This window comes from Chiloscyllium plagiosum, chromosome 6 (genome assembly GCF_004010195.1).
Source record: "Chiloscyllium plagiosum isolate BGI_BamShark_2017 chromosome 6, ASM401019v2, whole genome shotgun sequence".
Taxonomy (NCBI): Eukaryota; Metazoa; Chordata; class Chondrichthyes; order Orectolobiformes; family Hemiscylliidae; genus Chiloscyllium; species Chiloscyllium plagiosum.
In genome coordinates, this window is record NC_057715.1 from 107,466,483 (window position 1) to 107,479,904 (window position 13,422).

At 43.9% G+C, this 13,422-nt stretch overlaps 1 protein-coding gene across 2 annotated transcripts in view; it reads right to left on the reverse strand.

Moving 5' to 3' along the window:
- LOC122550920 (E3 SUMO-protein ligase ZBED1-like) overlaps positions 1-11,882 on the reverse strand; it is an 80,499-nt gene extending 68,617 nt beyond the window's left edge. For both annotated transcript variants that reach the window (XM_043692375.1, XM_043692374.1), the window contains exon 1: positions 10,824-11,882. The gene's annotated coding sequence lies outside the window, so the exon portion shown is untranslated. The remainder of the gene's footprint in view (positions 1-10,823) is intronic.
- Between the last annotated feature and the right edge of the window lie 1,540 nt (positions 11,883-13,422).

Here is a 13,422-nt window from a genome sequence, read left to right on the forward strand (position 1 = left end):
AAATGTTGCAATTGTACCAGCCTCCACCACTTCCTCTGGCAGCTCATTCCATACACGTACCACCCTCTGTGTGATAAAATTGCCCCTTAGGTCTCTTTTATATTTTTCCTCTCTCACCCTAAACTTATGCCCTCGAGTTCTGGACTCACCCACCCCAGGGAAAAGACTTTGTCTGTTTACCTTATCCACGCCCTTCATAATTTTGTAAACCTCTATAAGGTCACCCCTTAGCCTCTAACGCTCCAGGGAAAACAGATACACTGCATCAATTCACCAAATCTCCCTTCACAATACTTACTGAACCTAAAGGTAGGATTAGGGTAAACAGAAGGAAAAGATTGACTCTCCTGGTACAATTGCAACATTTAAGAGGCATTTGGATGGGGATATGAATAGGAAGAGTTTGGAGGGATATGGGCCAGGAGCTAGCAGGTGGGATTAGATTAGATTAGATTACTTACAGGAAACAGGCCCTTCGGCCCAACAAGTCCACACCGACCTGCCGAAGTGCAACCTACCCATACCCACTCCCCTACATTTACCCCTTCACCTAACACTGTGGGCAATTTAGCATGGCCAATTCACCTAACCTGCACATCTTTGGACTGTGGGAGGAATCCAGAGCACCTGGAGGAAACCCATGCAGACACAGGGAGAGTGTGCAAACTCCACACTGTCAGTCGCCTGATGCGGGAATTGAACCTGGGTCTCTGGCGCAGTGAGGCAGCAGTGCTAACCACTGTGCCACTGTGCTGCCCACAATTGAGTTGGGATATCTGATCAGCATGGACGGGTTGGACCAAAAGGTCTGTTTCCATGCTGTACATCTCTATGACTCTAATAGGAAGGGTTTAGAAGTATATGGGCCAAAAGCTGGCAAGTGGGACTAGATTAATTTAGGATATCCTGTTAGCATGGACAAGTTGGACCGAAGGGTTGTTTCCATGCTGTGCATCTCTGTCTCTCTATAACTGAATTCTGAATCAGGTCAGAGATTCAGGTCCGAAAGTGAATTAACAATTACAGTTTTATATGTCAATGCCCTTTATAAAACCTAATCAAGCAAACCTCAATTTTCCAAAGTTCTATTTTTAAAGTTAAAACCCAGGGCAGTATACCTATGAGGAGTTAGTTAGCAAGAAAAATATTTCAAATTAGAGCAGTAGAACATAAACTCTTTTGACTGGGCAATAACTGCAAGCCAGTTCAAAACTACATTTTCAGTGCAGGCACCTATAATGATGAATTTCCTTTCAAATTTCAAATGGTTTAAAATGAAGTGGGTATTGCTGCCAAGACCAGCATTTATTGTCCATTCTTAGTTGGAGGTGGCAAGCTCTATCCTTCACGAGTTGCAGTCAATGTGATGAAGGTATTACCACAATATTTCTAGAGAAGCTTATTCATGATAAACAGTGATGATGTGCATCTCTAAGTTGAGGAGTCCTGGAAGAGATCACATCCCCCTGCCTCTGCTGCCCTTGACCTCCAAACATGGTGGGAGTTGCGTTCTTGTGAGCAAGCCTTGACAAATGGCTTCAATGAATCCTGTAGGCAGTGCTCACTGCAGTCATGGGACACTGATGGAGGACAGCATGGACATATAGGCAATTGGATAACCTGCCAAAAAGGCAGACGACTTTGTCAGGGATAGTGTCGTGTTTCTACAACATTGTGGCAGAGACAGCTTCAAGGACACACTCCTAGTTGTAGGTACTGGTGGTCTTTGGGATATCAGGAGATATCCAGGCTCTGACCTCTATATGTAGCCATGGAATTAATATGATTGGTCTAATTCAGTTTCTGCTCAGTGCCAATCAAGTTGTTGATAATAATGACTTAGTGATAATTTTGTCATTGATTTCCAAGGGGGAAATGATTAGACACTTAATTGCTCAATATGAGAATTCCCTGATATTTGCATGGTGTGCATGTTACTTACCGCTAATTCACTCAGGCCTAGATGTTGTCCAGGTCTTGCTACGTGTGGAAATGAACTGTGTTCATTGTTGGAGAAATTGCCAATATAAACAACTATCACAGAACAAGCCACACTTCTGACTTACGATAGAGGGAAGGCTATTGATGAAGCTGAGCTTAGGTTGAGCTTAGTTCAGTCTACACTCTCACACAGAAATCACCACAGGAGCTTTCAACAACATCCAACTCTCCAGAGACTTCAACCACTGGAAAGCTTCCCTCATACTGAGTTTGATAGTACATCATGCAATATTTTGATTGAATGTTGGCTTGGTGTCAAAGGCAGTCAGTCTCATATCACCCCTAATATTTAATGTTTATGTCCATTTCAGACCATGCCCATAGTGAGTTTGGGAACTATGTGCTGCTGGTGCACCTCAAACAAGTATCATCAGTGAGTGAGTGCTGATAATTATTCTAGCACTTTGATGATACTTGTGAGTAAATTGATGAAGTTGAATTTATCTATAACTTTCTTGGTGGGAAATACTTTGGCAATGTTGCCAATGCTGACACCTTGCATTGAGGTCGTTTTTGAGTGCAGGTCTTTAACATAACACCAGATGCTATCAGGGATAATGGTTTTCCCTGTATTCAGTATCCTCACATGTTTCTCGATGTCACGTGGAATTAATCAAATGTGCATCTGCACTGGCAAGGAGATGAGACTAAGAAGGATCATCAACTTAAAACTTCAGGGTGGTCCCAAATGCAACAGGCTTTTCTCCTGCACTCTGTTCCTGGGGTTAGACATCATTAAGGATGGAATCTTCAATGGATCTCCTCCTTCTGAAAACTGCTTAATGATCCAGCACCATTCACGACTCAGAATGCAATACAGAATGTTGATAATAGTATAACTTTATAACATGCTGCATTGCAGTTTAACCTTATTTCCAGGTATGAGACAGTGAGGTCTGCAGATGCTGGAGATCAGAGCTGAGAGTGTATTGCTGGAAAAGCACAGCAGGTCAGGCAGTCATCCAGCAACACACTCTCAACTTATTTCCAGGTATGCCTAGTGCTGTTTCTGGAATTCCCTTTGTATTGCTGAAACAACATGTTGCCAAACATTTCTCACTTTTTACTTAACAGGATGTCACAAATTTCAAACGATCATGACAGTTTATATTATAGGAGGAAAGACTGTTGATTGGTTGAAAAATTGATTCTTGTTGTCTGAGTTGTTGCCATGGAGAAAGCAAATATATGTTAAGTCCTGCGTATGTTAATAGCTACACTGCCAACCAATTTAGGATGATCAGTTGAGCTTGTAATGTGACACATTTATGGTTGCTGAAAGTGACATGCATCCGTTCACTGGGACCTGGATTCTGTCAACAAAGAGAATATGATCAGGTCTTGTGTCATTTTTTAATTAACTGGGAGCACGGGGATCCTACTGTTGCCAGTTGCTTTTCCGATGTCACTGTCACAACAAATGTCAAGTGATCAGAAAATTCTTCTCCTGTGGTGTAAATTGTTGTGATCATTTAAAATTTATCATTCTTGCATTTGTCCTGATGAGTGGGAGAAGAATCACTTCAAGAACATGTCCTTATTTTTCAGCAATATTCATTGTCAATTCTTGTCTACATCTAATTTAACCACGGTTGATGATCCGACTTGATGGGGATGATAAAAAGATTATATACTGGCTCACAGTACCTCACTGATGCCCGGATTTGAGCAACCAGATCTGTTCTTAATCTTTCCCACTTAGTTCAGTGACAGTACCATGTGACACAATGGAAAGTGTTCCCAATTTAAAGATAAACTTTGGTCTCCACAAGAACTCTGAATCAATAATGTAATAGACAGAATGCATCTACAACAGGTACAATGTTGCAATTGGGGTCAATTAGTTTATTCTCTCATGCTGGTTTAAACCACCTGCTGTAATCCCAGACATCCTCTGGACCTTAGAAGGATAAATTGGGATTTTCTGTTTTTTCATTCATGGGACGTGGACGTTGCTGCCTGGGCCAGAGTTCATTGATCATCCCTAGTTGATCTTGAGAAGATAGTAGTCAGCTATTTTCTTGAACCATTGCAATCTATTTGGTCTAGATGACCCACAATGCCATCAGGGTGGATATTTCCACTTGCCTGGGTAAGTGCAGTTCCAACAGCACTCAAGAAGCTTGACGCTATCCAGAATAATGCAGCCCACTTGGTTGATATCACATCCACAAAGATTCACTCTCTCTATCACTAATGCATAACAGCAGCAGTGTGTACCATCTACAAGATGCACGGCAACAACTCATTAATGTTCCATATGCAACACTTTACAAATCTATAAACACCACTACCTAGAAGGACATGGCATAAGATAGACGGGCACACCATGACCTGCAAGTTTCCCTCCAAGCCACTGAGTTGCAAATATATTGCCATTCCTTCAGTATCACTGGGTCAAAATCTGGGAACTTCCTTCTCAACAGCATTGTAATTTTTTTAAATGCTGGCTGGGCCAGAATCAACTCTTCCAGTTGCCCTTGAGAAGATACTGGTGAACTACCTTCTTGAACCATGGAAGTTCATCTGGTTTAGGAAGACCCACAATGCTTGTGACATTGAAGTGTTCCTCCACAGTAACATCCTGCTCCCTTACCACCATCAGTGCTTCCTCCAACTGGTGTTCAACACAGATTCATCAGCAAGAAAGGAAGGCAGAAGGAAGAATCAACAGGAGGTCTGACCCGAACTCATGAGATTTCATAGGGTACAGAGTCAATTTTGAGCATTCCAAAAGTAACTCCCTCCTAAACGTATGCCACTGTGCTGGGTCTGTCTTGCCTGTGGGACACGATATATCAGGATGGTTAGTATGGGACATTGTGCAAAGGTATGATTTCATGAGTATGACTATGTAAGGCTGTTGTTTGACTAGTTTGTGAGACAGCTCTCCCAATGTTGGCACAAGCTCCAAGGGTATGTTGACTCAATGCTGTGTTCACCATTGTTGTTTCCAGTGCCTTAGTCAATGCCAGGCAGTTTCCTTCCCTCAAGGGCATTAGTGATCCAGATGGGTTTTTGAATGACAATTACCAATGGTTTGTTGGTCATCATTAGACTTTCATTTCTAGACTTCATTTCGTTCAAATTTCACCATCTGCCACATTGGGTTCAAACCTGGATACCCATATTTATCTGGGTCTCTAGATTATTAGTCTAGAGATGATCTTTTGAGCTATCATCTCTGCACAAAGTGTGTGCTTCCCAAGTGAATGTACCTACATGAAATGGACAACAATGTTTCAAGAGGGCAGCTCACCACTGCCTTCCTGAGGGCAATTAGGGATGGGTAATAAATGCTGCCTTAGCTACCAAAGTCCGTATCCCGTGAATGATCAATAAAATTATCAGCAATTATCTTATTGAATGACACTTTCTGCCAACTTGTATGTTGACATAAACCAAAAGAGAAAATGCTGGAAAATCTCAGCAGCTCTGGCAGTACCTGTAAGGAGAGAAAACAGCTGATGTTTCGAGTCTAAGTGACCCTTTGTCAAAGCTATAAAAAAAATGGAGAAATAGAGTGGTATTTATACTAGGCTGAGAGAAAGTGAGTCATGGCTCCGGAAGCAAAGGTAGCAATAAAGAGGTGATAATGACAGTGCATGCAGAGATTATAGGGAGAGGAGCTGTGAATGACCAAGGCTGAAGTCAGTGCTATGTGACAAAATATGTGGGGGATGGGGGGGATGGGTGAAGCAGAGGCAAAATGGAAAACAGGGGAGAAGGGTAGCAAAGGGGGAAGAGGAGAGGGAAAATGTGATGAGAGAGTGGGGAGCGAGAGAAATAGAGACAATCAAGAAATAAGAGGTACAGAACATTGAAAACATATAAAAAATGATAAATAAAATAAATGAAATAAAATTACGGAGCAGAATGAAAACAGAGGGGTCGAGATGGGATAATCATCTAAAGTTGTTGAATTCAGTGTTGAGACCGGCAGGCTGTAACGTGCCTAGTCGGAAGATGAGATGCTGTTCCTCCAGCTTGCGTTGAGCTTCACTGGACCATTGCAGCAGGCTCAGGACAGACATGTGGGCATGGGAGCAGGATTGTGTGTTGAAGTGGCAAGCCACGGGAAGGCCCGGGACCTGACTGCATATAGGTCTGTATGTCCTTGAATTCCCCACAGGCTCAATAGGTGACTGAGTCACTCCTGGTGATAGACAGTGACATACATGTATTATGCAAAGTTTATTCTGTGTGTTAGCTACCTTTCTTGCTTTCTCTTGGTGGTGCTCAACATGGAAGAATATTAATTTACTAGCTGAGGAATGGTGATACATGTTGAACAGCAGGAGGTTTCCCTGCCTATGTTTAATCTGAAGCCATGAGAGTTAATAGGATCCAGAGTCAATAATGAGAACTTCAATTCCCTTACTTAACTGCTCCCCCACCTGCACTGGGCCTGTGCAGTGAGTGAGACAGGAGACTATCCAGAAATGGTGGTGGAACAGTCCAAGACTTTAGCTGACTGATATGATTCAGCGATTATCACTATGTAATTATGCACATATGAATTAGAAGCAGATGTAGGCCACTCAGCCCCTGGGGTCTACTTCATCATTCAATAAAATCATAGCAGATCTCATTAGTCCACATTCCTGCCTACCCTCGATAACATTCCACCCTTTGTCTGTCTATCTGTCATCTATCTTGAAATATATACAGACTCTGTCTGCTTCCGTCACTTGTAAAGGAAGAGAGGTCCAAAGACTCATGACCCTCTATGGAAAAAAACTCCTCGTCTTTGGGCTAAATAGATAACCTCTCATTTTTAACCAGCAAACTCATTTCTTGATTCTCCCATAAGAGATTCTCCTTTTTTTTCCTGTCATGACCCTTCACAATCTCATATTTTTCAATCTTGTCACCTGTTACTCTTCCAAACTTCAGCCAATATCAAGCCTGGCCTGTCCAGCTTTCCCTCATCAGATATCCTACACATTTCTGGTAAACCTGGTCAAGTAAACCCTTTCTGAACACTTTCCAATGTACTAACACACTTTCTGAAATTAGGTGGTCAATGCTGTACATAATACACCAGATATGGTCCATCAATGCTCTGCACAGTGGCTCAGTGGTTAGCACTGCTGGCTCACAGCCACCAGGGACCCCAGATTGACTCCACCCTCAGATGACTGTGTGGAGTTTGTATGTTCTCCCCCATCTGTGTGGGTTTTTTTCCATGTGCTCCAGTTTCCTCCCACAATTCAAACATGTGCAGATTAGGTGGATTAGCAATGCAAAATGGCACATAGTGTCCAGGGATGTGCAAGCTAGATGGATTAGCCACGGGGAAGGAAGGGTTGCAGGGATAGTGTAAAGGGAGGGGTTGGGAGGGATGCTCTTTGGAGTCAATGTGGACTTGATGGGCTGAATGGCCTGCTTCTACACTGTGGGAATTCTATGGTTCTTTCTACTTCCTCTTTGACCCTGAGGTGAAGTTCTGACCACATATTAGCTCCATTACCAGGTGTGCCTATATGCATTTCCATTCTGTTGCCTGTCTCTGCCCCTACTCAGCTCACCTACTTCTGAAACCCTCAAACACCTCTCTCTTCCCTCCAGACCTGACCATTCCAAAGGCGTGCAGGCTAACCCCCATCCTAATTCACAACCGCCCTCCGCTAGCTGATCTGTATTGACTTGCAGCCCAGCAACATTGAGATTTTAAAATTCTCTGCCGTGTTTCCAATGGTCTGACTCAGCCCTCCTTCTTTTAACCTCCTGACGTATTACAACTGTCCGAGGTCTCTCTGTGGTCTATGGATACTGGCCTCTAGTGCAACCTTTGATTTTAATAGCTTCCTGAGCCCTAAACGCTGGAATTCCACTCCCTCAACCTTTCTGACACTCCTTTATTTCAAAAGACATTCCTCTTTAGTCGTTTTTCTTTGGTCCCTAGAATCTTTGAAAACACGCCGGTGAACCTTGAGACGGTTTACATTGGCACTTTGACTCCTATCTCGGTAGAGTTGCCCATGTGTAGAATAGAATATGTACTGCAGTCGCGCATAGTAAGTGATGTAAAAATCAAACACCACAGCCCCATGTAAAACAGTCCGTGTAAAATAGCCCTGAAGAATAGAATATGCAAAGCAGCCGCATGTACAACAGCCGTTGTAAATTCCCTCTATGTGAGGGAACTGAGAATGAGCACAGTGCAGTTCAACATGCTGACCCTGTCTTGTCATGAGGAGCAACTGCACTTGCTTTAAATGCTTCACCAGTAAACATTAGTAATCTGCAGAGGCTTTGCCTTGTTTAAACCAAAACGAAAACTAGTCATGCAATTGCAACTTGAGATTTCAATTTATGCCAGTCTTTAAATCAATTGCCCAAGACATTACGTGTCGTGACATTCAGAGGATTGAGGGTCACGATTCCAAGCGAGGTTAGTCTGTTGCCCTGAGCATGGTGTATTGTCGAATCGCCGCTGGTGTTTAAGGTTTTCATGGGGAGAACTATTGTTTGTTGGACCTGTAACCATTTTGTACATCAGCTCCTACAAATTAGCTTGAAGTATGTTGTTTCGTTTTCTTTTTTTTTTAAAAAAGATCTTATTGTGTTCATGTACAAGATGTATAATGCACAAGAACGGTGTTAATTTAAATTCGATATCTGACAAAACATGTCCAAGACAATACAGCCTGTGATGTGCCTTTAAAATGGCAGTGCCTTGCTATTTGTTCCCTCATAAACCGAGAAGGTACTTGTTGCGTCTGGCATTTGTGAAGTTACTTCAAGTGGCGTGCTGATTATTGAACAGACATCTATTTTGTCTGCGCGGGTAGATACAATTTTAAAAGTCCTCTTTAATATTTTTTGTTGTGTGTGTTAGTCTCTTTCACTGCAACACCGTATCTGGTCAGTGCAGGTAGTTGGCAAAGTGAATTGCAGCAACCTAGTACCAGAGAAGGATTGTTCGGTGGGGTGGGGGGGGCGTTTGTTTTTGAAGCGGAGGGATGTGCTGGGAATTAATCGAACGCATTTTATCCTCCTATAGAGAGTCAAGTGCTGGAGAGAGCGAGATTGCATTTTGGAGAGTTCATGAATGAATGGTTTTGCACTGGCTCCTTGCTTAGTGTTTACGTGCATGAATGTTCCTGTTTATTTACATTGCAAACCCGCCCCTCCACAATGCAATCTCCCCGTTCTCCCAATCGGCGAACACCATGTGCTTTCACGAATCTTCCGTGGGATCGGTGTTTGAAAACGCGGGTGAGCATCGCGGGTGAACGTGAGATCCCCTTATCATTGTGAGTGTGTGTGTGTCCGTCTTTTTTTCTCCTTACCAAACTGGTATGCTCAAAGACACGCGTACACACGGGCAAAAAAATGAAATTCAATTTGTGATGGATCGGAATTTGTAAAGCTCAAGAGAGAGAAAACATAAAGGCGATGGAAGCAAACGTGAGGAAAATGTTAAACCTCTGGCCTTTCGCCTGCTTCACTGTTTCGTACTGTTTGAGTCAAAGTAGACATGAGTTTCTATAATACTTTTTTGTTGTTGTTGGAGCCCAAGACTGCAGTCTCAATTTGTGCAAGAAGTTGATCTGGATGCGGTGTTAGGTTTTATTAATGAAATTGTTTGAAAGTAAGGATTAAGTCTTTGAACACCACTGTAGCCTCCTTTAATTGCAATCAACCTGTTCAAAGATGTTAGGGCACACCTCTGGAGCAGATGGGACTTTAAACTGGGTCTCCTGCTCCAGAGGTAAGGAGACTACCACGAGTAGAAGATCATGAGGACTGCAGATGCTAGAGAGCAAGCTTCTGCCCTACACGATATTCTCCAATCAGCGTGTTCAAAGATGTGACTACACACCTCTGGAGAAGGCTGGTCTTGAACCTAGGCCTCCCGCTCTAGGGATAGGGAGACTACAAGTGCACCACAAGTCACCGCCATTGGAAAAAGTGACTTAGTTCCAGCCATGCTCTGGGATCCACGGAGTACTGACCCCCCCTGCAAATTTAAGAGTGACACCCAGAAACATTCTGAATTTCGCCCCTAACCACAACCAACAAAATAAAAACAGAATAAAGCAGAAGTTGCTGCTCAAGCCTGGCAGCGTCTGTGGGAAGAAATCAGAGTTGTGAGGAAGGGTTACTGGACCCGAAACATGAACTCTGACTTCTCTCCATCGACGCTGCCAGACCTGCTGAGCTTTACCAGCAACTTCTGTTTTAGTTTCTGATTTCCAGCATCCGATACAAGTACAACATTTAAAAGGCATCTGGACGGGTATATAAAAAGGAAAGCTTTGGCCAAATGCTGGGAAATGGGACTAGATTAATTTAGGATACCTGTATCTGGTTGGCATGAACGATTTGGACGGAACGGTCAGTTCCCGTGCTGTGCATCTCTATGACTCTAACGCAATTCTTTTGGGTTTTATTTTAAATACAACGTAAACAAATTGCTCCAAGGAAACTTCTCCGTCTTCTGAGAGAAAGTAGCGAGTTCATCTCTCACTCTGTCTTAGCGATAAACCGTACAATAATATTTTGCACATTTCTGAGGCTCACTGCATTCTGATTATAGGGTGCGATAAATCATTTATCAACACCTAAGGGTGCGGAGGGTGGGGTGAGGGGTGGGGGGGGGGGGGTGTTGTCTGTCGCAGATGTAGCCTGGTTTACTAACATCAACCGGTTGTTTAGTCGCATTGTCCAAAACAAGGAGGACTGTTTACGTTTCGTTGTTTGAGCTGCGTATTTTATGTTTTAAAAATAGGTTAGTGGGAAGAATGGGAGTGAGGTGGTTGTGGTTGTAGGGGGTGGGTTGGGGAGGGGGGAGGTTCGGTTAGTGTACTCACCGTTCCGTCAGTTTCTTCCCTCGCTGTTCAATGTCAGTTCGTCCTCAGCGTGCTTCGCCTTCCGAATCAGATACCGTGATCACAATCCACATCACGACAGATGTACCAGAGGATCACGTAAAGAATTAGCAGGATGGCGAAAATAAACAGCGCAACTAGAATAGCCTTTGTCACCGGAGAGATCAGAGACTGCATGACATCCAGAACTCCTGGATCTGAGCGTATCCGACCCCAGGAGACAGCGATAAAATATTGAAAAAAAAAATCTCAAGCAGCCTCTGACAAGGTAGCCCGATGCAAGGTTCAAAGCGCACTAGACACTGAGGCAAAATATCTGCAACAAGGGTTTTTTTTTCTCTTGAGTGACAAATCAGGCAGAGGTTTCTGTTTTTTGTTTAAAGATAAACAATACAGGTAGCTCCCTCGCCGCTATCCAGGAAACGATCAATTCCAAATTAGCACATCCAATACTGACATGGTTGCATGAAAGAAATCGCCTCAGATAAGATACACACAAGAGAGAGTCTGGGAGGAAAACAGAGATCCGCTCTCGAGCCAGAGTGTTCGGCCAGAGAAATAAAACTATCTCAGTCTTTCAGATGTACACGTTGGGGAGAATTTAAAAAAAAACTCACACAGCGAACGCCCGCAAACGTTTGGGATTCACTTCCCTCCTCTGTCTCTTTCTTTCTCTCACTCACACACACTGCTGAAGGTGGAATGTGTCAAGCAGAGCCGAGAGGTGGATAAAAAGTTGAGGTTTCTAATGCTTGCCGGGCCAGGCATTCAGTCACTTAGCGTGGAGAAGTGTGTGTGTGTGTGAAATACATTGATTGGTATTCCAGAAAGGAGACCTTCCCAAACGCGCTGTTGATTGCAAATGATTACGGTTCTCTCCCTGTCTCTCTCACTCTATCTCTCCGTTGTGCCGTTGATTGTACGCCTGTATTTTTTTTTGTCCCAGTCTTTATTTAAATATCTTACATATGGGTGGATTTGACCCCCCCATGATCCCCAGGGGATTTACTGCAAACAGGAAGATAAACCGGGCCACGCTGGAAATTCAACAATTCATTTCACGCCTTAGTGCATTCGCTGCAGTCTCAGGCCGGATAGCTCCACTCTTGTCAATCATAACGCCGTGGGGAGGGGAAGGAGGGCGGGGGGATAGGGATATATATAAAGGGAAACCTCATAATACGAGTCACTTACCAACTCCCCCCCCCCCCCCGCCCCCTGTTAAAATCCCGACCAGAACGGATCGATGGCGCGATTCTTTCGTGTACTTGACACGGCAGCACCGGGTTTTGTACGCAGTTTGATGAACTGACCTGTTGTCTAAGGTTCAGTGGCGCGGGTATATCCTTTTACTTTTCCTCCGCTTTCCCCTCTGCAAGTTTTGTGTGTTTGTGTGTGTTTTTATTATTAACTCGAGTCCGCTTGGCTGCTTAACTGAACGGGGGCTGTGAAATTACTGTATCCAAACCAGTCACCCCCCCCCCCCCCCCCCGACGAAAGTGTAATTGTGAAATTGTTGGTATCGATTTGATTTTTGGTGTGTGCGTGTTTTTGTGTGTGTGTTGCTGGGGGGTGGGCAGATTTTCCAATGAGCTGCCTGAGTCCCCGGTTGCTGTTTGGACGCGAGCATGCTTTCAACCAGAGATTGTTTTCAGATGCTTTTTACGCGCTCCAGGAGTGTCCCTTCCCTCACAGGAGGGAGGGTAGGTCAGACCGCCTCCGCCTCTCCGCTTTAGAGCTGTTTGTGCAAATTGGAATGGGAGCAACACAAGGGCAAGTTGGAAGCAGTTTGCAGAATTACTGGCCATCCTTATGACAGCTGGGTTAGAGACAAAACAAAAACTGCAGATGCTGGAATCCCAAAGTAGTCGAGCAGGTTGGAAGAAAACAGCAAGCCTGGCAGCATCAGGAGCTGGAGAAGTCGACGTTTCGGATATAACGCTTCTTCAGGACTAGATGATTATGTTTTTATAGTTATGACAGCAGGTTAACCAGAAATGGCAAAGGCACTGTTCTGTGGAAGGGTCACTGAACTGGAAACATTATCTCTGATTTCTCTTAGGAGATGCTGGAGATCAGAGTTGATAGTGAGTTGCTGGAAAAGCACAGCAGGTCAGGCAGCATCCGAGGAGCAGCGGATGCTGCCTTGACCTGCTCTGCTTTTCCAGCAACACACACTGATTTCTCTTAGCAGAGGCTGCCAGATCTGCTGAGCTTTTCCAGTAATTTCAGTTTTTGTTTCTGATTTACAACAGTTCTTTTGCTTTCTATATGGCAAATGCAGTTTTGCTTTCGAGCTAACCTGGGGTTTTCCTTTATTGACCTGCCATTATTCCATCATGCATCCTCTTTTTGCCCTCCTAATTGCATAGAATCTTTGCCGTGCTGAAAGAGGGCATTCAGCCCGTCAAGTCTGCACCTACCCGCCAAAGAGCGTAAACAAAAACAAAGATCTGTCAGCATCTGTGAAGACGTGGTGAATAGCTGTTAATGGAGACGAAAGCATCCCACCCATCATGCTCCACCTCTCTCCCACCCCACCCTATCCCTGGAACCCTGCTAATCCACCAAACCTGTATAT